Source organism: Macadamia integrifolia, chromosome 5 (assembly GCF_013358625.1).
Source record: "Macadamia integrifolia cultivar HAES 741 chromosome 5, SCU_Mint_v3, whole genome shotgun sequence".
NCBI lineage: Eukaryota > Viridiplantae > Streptophyta > Magnoliopsida > Proteales > Proteaceae > Macadamia > Macadamia integrifolia.
Genome location: NC_056561.1, coordinates 46,391,879 through 46,401,999, shown reverse-complemented (window position 1 = coordinate 46,401,999; position 10,121 = coordinate 46,391,879).

Here is a 10,121-nt window from a genome sequence, read left to right as displayed (position 1 = left end):
CTTCTCGGTCGATCCCGGGCATGTCCGATGCCGACCAGGCGAATACGTCAGCGTTGCTCCGTAAGAATGAGATGAGTCTTTCTTGCTGCGACCTTGGCATGGTAGCCCCAATCTGGAATTGCCGGGTGTGATCTCCTTCTTCAGCTTCAACTTGCACTAAATCTTCGGCCGGCTCTCCTCGTTGATAACTGGCATCATCACGTAGATCCTCTATCGGGAGCGTCTCACCCGCCTTTTCTTTTCCCCAGAGAGTAGTGGCGTAACATCTTCGGGACGTCTCCTGATCACCCCGACACTCCCCGACGCCATTCTTGGTTGGGAACTTCATTTTGAGATGGGGGGTGGAGACGATGGCCTTTAACAGATTCAACCCGACTCTTCCTAGTATGGCATTATACGCTGATGTAATGCTCACTACCAGGAAGTTGATCATCACCGTCGCCTGGCGATCTCCGGTGCCAGCTCGAACCGGCAGCTCTATCGACCCTTCCACCTTCACCGGGGTGCCAGAGAATCCTTGCAGCGGGTGTTCGACCTTCTTTAACTTTCCTTCGTCGAGGCCCATCTTCCGGAAAGCTTCGAGGAACAGGATATCAGCTGAGCTGCCGTTATCCACTAAGATCCTCTTCACTTTGCAATCTCCTATAGTCATGGCGATGACCAAGGCATCGTCATGCGGGGTCTGTACCCCTTCCAGATCATCGTCTGAGAAGGAGATGACCGTCCCCGTCTTCGCCTTCTTGTTCGACCATTCTGCCACATGTACGCTCCTCGCGTAGGCCTTCGCCTTCCTGGCAGAGACCGAACTCTCTCCTGCGGCCGGGCCTCCACAGATGGTTGCTATAACTCTTGTTGGGCTCTTGTTCTCCTCTCGAGGCCGGCGTTCATCTTCCTCTGGTGTCTGGTTCCTCCGCCGTTCTTGATTTCCTCTGCGGGCGAGCCCCCCTCTTTCATACCGACCTGCACCATCTCTCCGACGGTTATCTCTCCGGCCAGTGCCTTCTGGAGCCAGCTCTTTCTCCCGGTCTACAAATCTGCCTAAGTATCCCCTTCTGATCATTCCTTCTATCTCCCCCTTGAGATGCCAACAGTCTTCGGTGTCATGGCCGTGGTCTCTGTGGAAGTGGCAGTATCTATCCACATTGCGTCTTTCGGGATGTCGCCCCATCTTTCCTGGCCACTTCATGGCCCTGGCATCTGGAGAATCTTTTATCTGCATTAACACCTCTGTTCGCCTTCGGTTCAGGGGTGCATACCTCTCAAACTTCCTCGGTGGACTGGGGGCCCGACTGCGCTCGGACTTTCGTCTTTTTCCTTCTTCGATGGGTTTATCATCAACCCTTAAGGGCCTCTTCCTCGCCGCCTTCCTTTCGACTTCTTCATCTGCCTGGAGGGTTTCTTCCATCTGGATGTACTTATCGCATCGCGCCCTCAGCTCGGTCAGATCTCTAGGCGTATGCTTCGCCAGGGACCTCTTCAATTCCTTGTCCTTGACGCCACCTAGCAGGGCCGTGAACTCCTCCTTCGGGTCTAGGCCCCTGATTGTGATCTTTTCTTGTTGGAATCGCTTCATGTAATTCCGCAGCGATTCCCCTTCTTGCTGTTTGACGTTGGTTAGGTTCAACGTAGTCTTCTGGAGGGGCTGGCTACTAGAGAACCCCTTCACGAAGAAGTAGCTCAGGTCGCTGAAGCTGTGGATCGACTTCGTCGGTAGTCGGTTATACCACAGCCTCGCCGCCCCCCTGAACGTCAATGGGAGGGCCCGACACATAATATTTTCCGAGACGCGATGGAATTGCATGGCGACCTTAAAGCCTTCCAAGTGATCGACGGGGTCCCCCGACCCGTCATAGGTGTCGTACTTGGGCAGGCGGAAACCGACCGGGAGCGGGTCCCTCATGACCTCGTCAGCTAAGGCCGTATCATTGGTGAGGTCGGGCTCGCGGTTCCCTGTCTGGTTTTCTGCCACCTTTCTGATCTCGTCCTTCAGGTCTAAGATCATCCTCTTTAATCCCGAGTCCTCGGACCTCTGTCTGTCTCCTTGGTGCTGATCCCCATGCGGGTCTCTGGCGGCGCGTCGCGTCCTACTTCGGGGCGCGGGACTCTCCCTTGCTCGGCTTCGAGGATCGCGGCCGGCCCTCGTCGATCCCGTACTGCTTCGGTCTTCTTCTCGAGCCCTCTCGAACTGGACGTGGGTACCTGGGGGTGCTCCGCCGGTCTTATGGGAGACAGCTTTGGAGACCTCTCTCATAGTCTCGGCCATCCGGTTATATTTGTTCTGGAGGTCTTTAAACTGCTGCCTTGTCACGTACTCCTGGGCCGCGGGAGGCTGATGGTCGCTGCCCTCCCGTACTGAATATCCAGCCGACCGCTGGTACCTGACGGACACTTCCCAGTCGTCATGACCCCTTTCTCGTCCAGTCTCCGCCGAGGGAGGAAGCTCCCCTGAAGGTTCTTCCCCCATGTCTACGTTGGACGTCGCTCTCGTCCTTCTTCGGTTGTAGGTTCTTCCCACCATTACCGTCGTTCCCACAGACGGCGCCAATCTGTTGCTGCCAAAAACCCCGCTAGTCCAACCTACACAAACACAGACGACGGAGGCCCGGAACTTTGTCCGGGGTTAGTCCTCCGACGCTCAAGTCAGGGTCGGCCGCACAGTTCAATAAGGGAGTAATGGTGAGGGTCTCCGAGCTTACCTTCCCCTTTCTTCCGTCCCTTCTTATATAGCTCTTTGGCCTTAGGGTTTTTTCCCCCTTCGGCCTTCTTAGAGTCCTACTCGAATACGTCCAACCTTCTGGGGGAATATTCCCCTCATGCAGACGACGTGATCCCTCGTGATTCTGCGGGCGTGCCTCGGTGATTGGGCGTGCTCGAGTGTGAGTGGTTTCTTGGAACCTTCGTCTGGCGGAGGACACGTGTCCCAGCAATGACACATGTCATGGCCCCCATCGAGAGGTTATTTTGGCTATATCACTTACCACAACTTGGATAAGCAAATTGCTGAGTCTAAGACGAATGTGGAGCTGGTACAGAACCAATTGTCTTCCTCCCCACTCAATCACTCATTGGTTGAAAGGGAGAAACTGGCGGTTACTCACCTGCAGCATCTTATGTCTGTGAGAGAGTCAAAGTTGCATCAGCAGGCCCGTATTAAGTGGTTAGCTTTTGGAGATAATAATTCCAAATTTTTTCATCGCTCTCTCAAGATAAGAAGATCCAGGAATTGGATTTCTTCGGTTCAAATTTCTGATGATACTTGGATTTCTGATGAGGAAGGTTTTCGAGCTGAAGCATCCCGGTTTTTTTTCTGAAGCCTTCAGTGGCTCTCCTCAAGTGGTGTGTGGTCTCTTCGATCTCCCCATTGATCGATCTTTATCTTGGGTTGAGAGGGACAAGCTCAGTAAAGAAATCGCTTGTGATGAGATCAAAAAAGTCATTTTTGATGCAGATGATGATAGTGCTCCTGGCACTGAAGGCTTTGGGGCTTTTTTTTTAAGAGATCCTGGGACATTACTGGGTCTGATGTATGTGCTGCTATTATGGATTTCTTTCGAAATCCCTATCTCCCAAATCAGGTGAAGCTCTCTAGACTTACTCTTGTCCCTAAAGGTGCTGCCCAGAACTCCTTCAGTGATTATCGCCCCGTTGTAGTTAGCTTTTTTATTTATCGGTTCATCTCTAAGATATTGGCGAATAGATTGAAGTTGGTCTTACACAAGATAGTTGGTCTTACACAAGAAGTTGGTCTTACACAAGATTGTAGTTATCACACAGGGCGTGGCATGCCCAGGTTTGCTGCGAAATTTGATTTGCGAAAGGTGTATGATTCAGTTCAATGGAGTTTTCTGTTCTCCTTGTTGAATCGGCTTCATTTCCCTCCGGTATTCATTAATTGGATTGTCCAGTGTGTCATCAATCCGGGGTATGTTATTTTTCTGAATGATGCCCAGTCTTTAAAGTTTTCGACTAATAAAGGGGCTGCGACAAGGCTGTCCTCTATCGCCTTTTTATTTAATACTGTGTTACAGTTTTTTGCTGTCTCCCTCACTGTAGCAGCCTCTCAAGGTGTTTTTGCATATCATCAATTTTGTGAGAAGCGGGGTATCACTTCCATTTGCTTTGCAGACGACCTTTTTGTGTTTGGGAAAGCATCTCTCTCAAATGCCTTATGTTTAAGTCAGTTATTGGCTCAGTTCTTGGAGCTTTCAGGGCTATCCATTAACAAAGGAAAATCAAGCATTTTTTATGCAAATTGCTCAACCCCGGTCTGTGACTACTTCAACCAGTCTCTTGGCATTGAATTTGAAGCCTTACCCATCAAATACTTAGGTGTTCTTCTACACTCGCGTTCTTTGCACTCCCATGAGTACGGTGATTTAATTACTACTAAGGTGGAGGCTAGATTGGCCTCTTGGAAGACCAAGTGTCTTTCCAATGCTGGTCGTTTGGCGTTGATCCAGTCTATAGTGATGGGCATCCTAGCTTACTGGTTCAATGTGTTTTTGATTCCCCAAGCCACAATAAAACTGCTCGAATCTATAATGTCGAGATTCTTGTGGAGGGGCAGTGCTTCTACAGGCTCTATTAAGGCTTCCTGGGCTCTTGTTTGTCGCCCAAAAAATGAGGGAGGCCTAGGGCTTTGTCGCCTTGGGGATTGGAACAAGGCGGCCCTCCTTCGTCAAATTTGGGTCTTGGCTTCCAGGTTTTCAAATGAAGGATGTTATTCCTATTAATAACAACAGATAGGATCTTGTCATATAATCATCGAATCACAAAATTAAACTATAAGGGTCGACGCATACCGTTCACCATCGACTGTGAAGAATTACTGCCAATATATTCTTCCTGTATCTTTAGTCCTGCAATCCCGATCACGAACACAATGGATCTTCTAGGTTTCTCCCACTAGCTCCCTTAATGCTCTCTTGGTGATGAAACCAATAATGAGATTAACGTTAGGGTAGGAGGAGGACCTAGAGTCCTATTATATAAAGTTTTGCACCCTCCCATGAAGGTGTGCAAATAGGGTAGGACTCTATTCCCTAATTTGACGAGGAGTGGGTTTCCTATTTGAAATCCAATTCTATGAGATTAGTATCGGTCAATAACCTAATTGGTATATGGGACAATAATAGAGAATATTCTTACAATCTCCCACTTGAACCATATGACCACATAATTATAATCTCAAATATAATTTGGATTCTAATATTATACTGCAGTATTTGAAAGTAAACCCATTAAGTTTATGTCATCACAATCATAATACCATATTTGAACAAAACTACTAATGTAGATCATGGCGGTTATACATCATATAACGACATACTCCCTTCCATAGTCACAACACTAATAACTTCATCCAAACAGGTGCAAAAGTAGGGAATAGACTAGAAAAGTCTATAACTAAATGGTCCAACATAATATCTCACATATATTAAATAAAATGTGTACACACGATAATAAAGTGAGAAATATTTAGAAACAACAAATATCATGATCATTTAAATAAATAAGTAAAAATGTCTAACATAATATGACCATTACATCAAACTTTACATAAACCCATGTCCATTACAAGATTTGTAAAGTGTTTAGGCGTTAATGCCTTGGTCATAGGATCAGCAATCATTAGACTTGTCTTGATGTGTGTAATAGACACTTCTTGTTTCTGAACTGATTCCTTCACAAAATTGTATTTTACTCCAATATGCTTCGCCCTACTTGAATGCTTATCATTATTGGAGTAATATACGGTAGCAACATTGTCACAATACATTCTCAACGGCTTCGAAATGGTGTCGACAACCCGAAGTCCTGAGATAAAGTTCCGTAACCAAATTGCCATAGATGTGGCCTCAAAGCATACCACAAACTCTGCTTCCATAGTAGAAGTAGAGACACAAGTCTGTTTCTTGGACTTCCAAGAAATCGCCCCACCAGCAAGTAGAAAGATGTATCCTGATGTAGATTTCCTACTGTCGAGGCATCCTGCATAATCAGAGTCTGAATATTCGATCACTTCTAACCGATCAGATGCTCTGTAAGTAAGCATGTATTCCCTAGTCCCCTTTAAATACCTCATCACCTACTTTGCTACAACCCAATGATCCATGCCAGGATTACTCACATATCTGCCTAACATACCAATAGCAAAACTGATGTCTGGACGGGTACAAGTCATTGCATACATAAAACTCTCTACAACGGAAGAATAGGGAATATCCTTCATTTGTGCTCTTTTCAGATCATTCTTTGGGCATTGATTTAAACTGAACTTATCTCCTTTGATAATGGGGGAAACACCTGATTTGCAATTCATCATGCCATATCTTTCCAAAACTTTGTTAATATAGGTTTTCTGTGATAGCCCAAGTATCCGACGAGATCTATCATGAAATATCTCAATACCGATAACGAAAGAAGCTAAACCCATATCTTTCATTTCAACGTTCTTAGAAAGAAAGGTCTTTGTATCACTCAACAAACCAAAATCATTACTAGCAAGTAAAATATCATCCACATATAAGACCAGAAATATAAACTTACTCCCACTAAGTTTCAGATATATATACCTATCAAAGGTGTTCTCAACAAATTCGAAGGAAACAATGATATGGTTAAATTTAATATACCACTGTCGGGAAGCTTGTTTAAGTCCGTATATGGATTTCTTAAGTTTACACACTAGATTTTCTTTTCCTTGATCACTAAATCCCTCAGGTTGGTTCATGTAGACTTCCTCATCTAAATCCCCATTCAAGAATGCAGTTTTCACATCCATTTGGTAAAGCTCTAGATCATAATGAGCTACTAATGCCAATATGATTCTCAGAGAATCCATCTTAGAGACAGGAGAGAAGGTTTCATGGTAATCAATGCCTTCTTTCTGAGTGAATCCCTTTGCAACTAGTCTAGCTTTATGTCTCTCAATATTACCCTTTGAGTCACGTTTGGTTTTAAATACCCATTTACAACCAATCACCTTAACGCCCGTTGGTAATTGAACGAGATCCCAGACATCATTGTCACTCATGGACTTCATCTCATCTTTTATGACATCTACCCATTTAAGAGAATCATTATCGTTTATGGCCTGTGAAAAGGTTAATGGGTCATTCTTGATTCCAATATCAAACTCTGATTTTTGGAGATATACTATATAGTCATCATGAATAGCAGACCTTCAAACCCTCTGAGGTCTTCCTTGAATTTCCAGTTGAGAAACATTCATAGTATTATCAGTGGTAACTACATCATGGAGTGGTACATCTTCAATAGTTTGTTGTTCCATAGGATCATTTTCAATAGTTACCTGTGGGACAACATCATCATGATGAATATGTACATCTTCTATAGTTTGTTGTTTTACTAGAACATTATGAACAGTCATCTGTGGAACAACAATGTTATCACGATGTACATAAGTTGGTAAAGAAATTTGATGTTCTTCAAATACCACATTACGTGGTTTCTCACTCCCACTAATGTTACCATCCTCTAAGAATCTAGCAGTTAGAGTTTCCACAATTCTAGTACTATGTGTTGGTGCATAAAACCTGTAACCCTTTGACCATTGACAATAACCAACAAAGTAACAATTTATGGTTTTAGGGTCAAGTTTCTTTCATGTGGATTGTACAATCTAGCTTCAGCAGGACAACCCCATGCATGTAAATGCCCTAAACTAGGTTTCCTTCCATTCCATAACTCGTAAGGAGTTTAGGAACTGACTTACTAGGAACTCGGTTTAAGATATACACAGTTGTTTTTAATGCTTCGCTCCATAAGAATTCAGGCAATGAGGAGTTGCTCATCATGCTACGTACCATATCTGTGATGGTACGATTGCGTCTTTCTGCAACCCCCTTTTGTTCAGGTGTACCAGGAGTTGTATATTCGGGGGTTATACCCTTCAACTTAAGAAATCGGGCAAATGGTCCTTCACTCTGCCCTACATCAGTATGTCTACCATAATATTCACCCCCTCTATCAGATCTCACAGTTTTAATATTTCTATCTAACTTATTTTCAACTTCAGCACAGAACACTTCAAAAGCATTTAAAGCATCAGATTTTTCATTTAATAAGTAGACATAACAATATCGTGAGTAATCATCAATGAAGGTGATGAAATATTTTTCACCAGTTATACAAGGATCAAAATGGCCACAAATGTCAGTGTGTATCAATTCCAGAAGTGAATTGGTCCTTTTGGCAGCAACTTTATTTGTCTTAGATTGTTTACCTTTGATTCAATCTATACAAGTGGTGAAATCAGTGAAGTCTAGATTTGACAATATTTGATGCTTCACTAACCTCTCCATTCTAGGTCTAGAAATATGACCTAAACGTCTATGCCATAGGGATGAGGAATCATCATTGTTGGATTTACGCTTTGATCCAACATTCACATGCAGTGCAAGAATGGATTTAGAAAAATTAGAATCCAAATTAAGTTTATAAAGACTATCACATAAATATCCAGTGCAAACTAGATTAGTGTCTTTAAAAAACGTTCACAACCTTATCACCAAAATTAAACTTAAAACCTTCACAATCAAGTCTCGATAATGAAACTAAATTTCTAGAAATAGAAGGAACATAAAGAGTATCCATAAGGTCCAACTGGAATCCGGTGTCAAAAATGAGTCTATAAGTGCCGATGGATCGAACTTCACACTCCTGCCAGTTTTCTATGTAGACGACGCTCTCACTTTGATTTGGTTTCTGGGTTGTAAGCCCTGCATAGAATTAGAAATATGAACAGTTGCTCCTGAATCAATCCACCAAGTATTACAAGGAACATCAACAAGATTGGTTTGAAAACATACTAGGATAGAATCATTACCCTTCTTTTCGAACCAAGTCTTGCGTTTCTGACAGTCTTTCTGAAGGTGTCCTACTTTCTTACAGAAGAAACACTTCAACTTGTTAGTTTTCTTTTTCTTGTTATCAGACTTTAGATTGGAGGCTTTCTTTGATGCATTGTTGTTTTTGAAATTTCCTCTCTTCCTTTTATTCTAGTTGGATATAAAATTGACCTCCTGGCCTCCCTCGTCATTCAATCTCCTTTTCTCTTGGACGCACATACTCTGAAGTTCATTGAGAGTCCACTTATCTTTATTTGTATTGTAGTGGATCTTGAATGCTCCAAAACGAGGAGGAAGTGAAGTCAGAATGATTTGGACAAGGCAACCTTCATTCATTATCAATTCGAGAGGTTTTAGTTGTGCACAGATACTTGCCATTTCAGAGATATGGTCTCCTATCCCATTAGTATCAGTATACTTCATTGTTACTAGTTTGGTCATCAAAGTCCCAGCCAAAGATTTATCAGCAGTAGCAAAACGGTTCTCTACATTGATTAGGTATTCCTTTGCATTTTCAGAAGTTGGAATGGAGTTTTTGATAGTCTTGCTAATCGTCTTCTTGATATATAAAAGGCAAAGACGGTTGGAACACTCCCACCAATTATGTAATGTAACCTCATCATTAGTGCTCTCATCAGTGAGAGCAGCAGGTTTCTTATTACGCAAGGTATAATCATGATCCATGGCAGCAAGGTAATAAATAAGTTATTAATGCCAGTCATTAAAGTTTGATCCATTCAAAAGTGACACGTTATTCGAAATAGGGATAGGTGTTGAACCTATGAATAAGAGTAAATAATACATGCATATCAATCATCATGCTTTGAGTTTCAGTAATAGAATATTAAAATTCTAGAAAAGTAACCTATTGCATCATTACAATCTATCATGTGGGATCGAGATGGTAACATGCTAATGGTTCACTTTACATTAGATGGAAGACATCATTAGGGTAAAAAATTTAAGTCATCAAAATGGTCAAATAAGATGTATACCTGTGGATATTCCCATCCCATTTAACTATTAAACTATCATATATAGATCAACGCAGTCAATCAAGAATGTATACCTGCGGATATTCCCATTTTATCTTGACCGTTACATAACGATCATCATAAGACCCTAAAGTTTAAAATTTAAATTGAATGTGTGATACGATTATGTTTAAGGTCAACATATATAATTATTGTGATCAAGAAAAATGTGTACCTATGGATACTCCCATTCAACTTAATCACATAATCATTG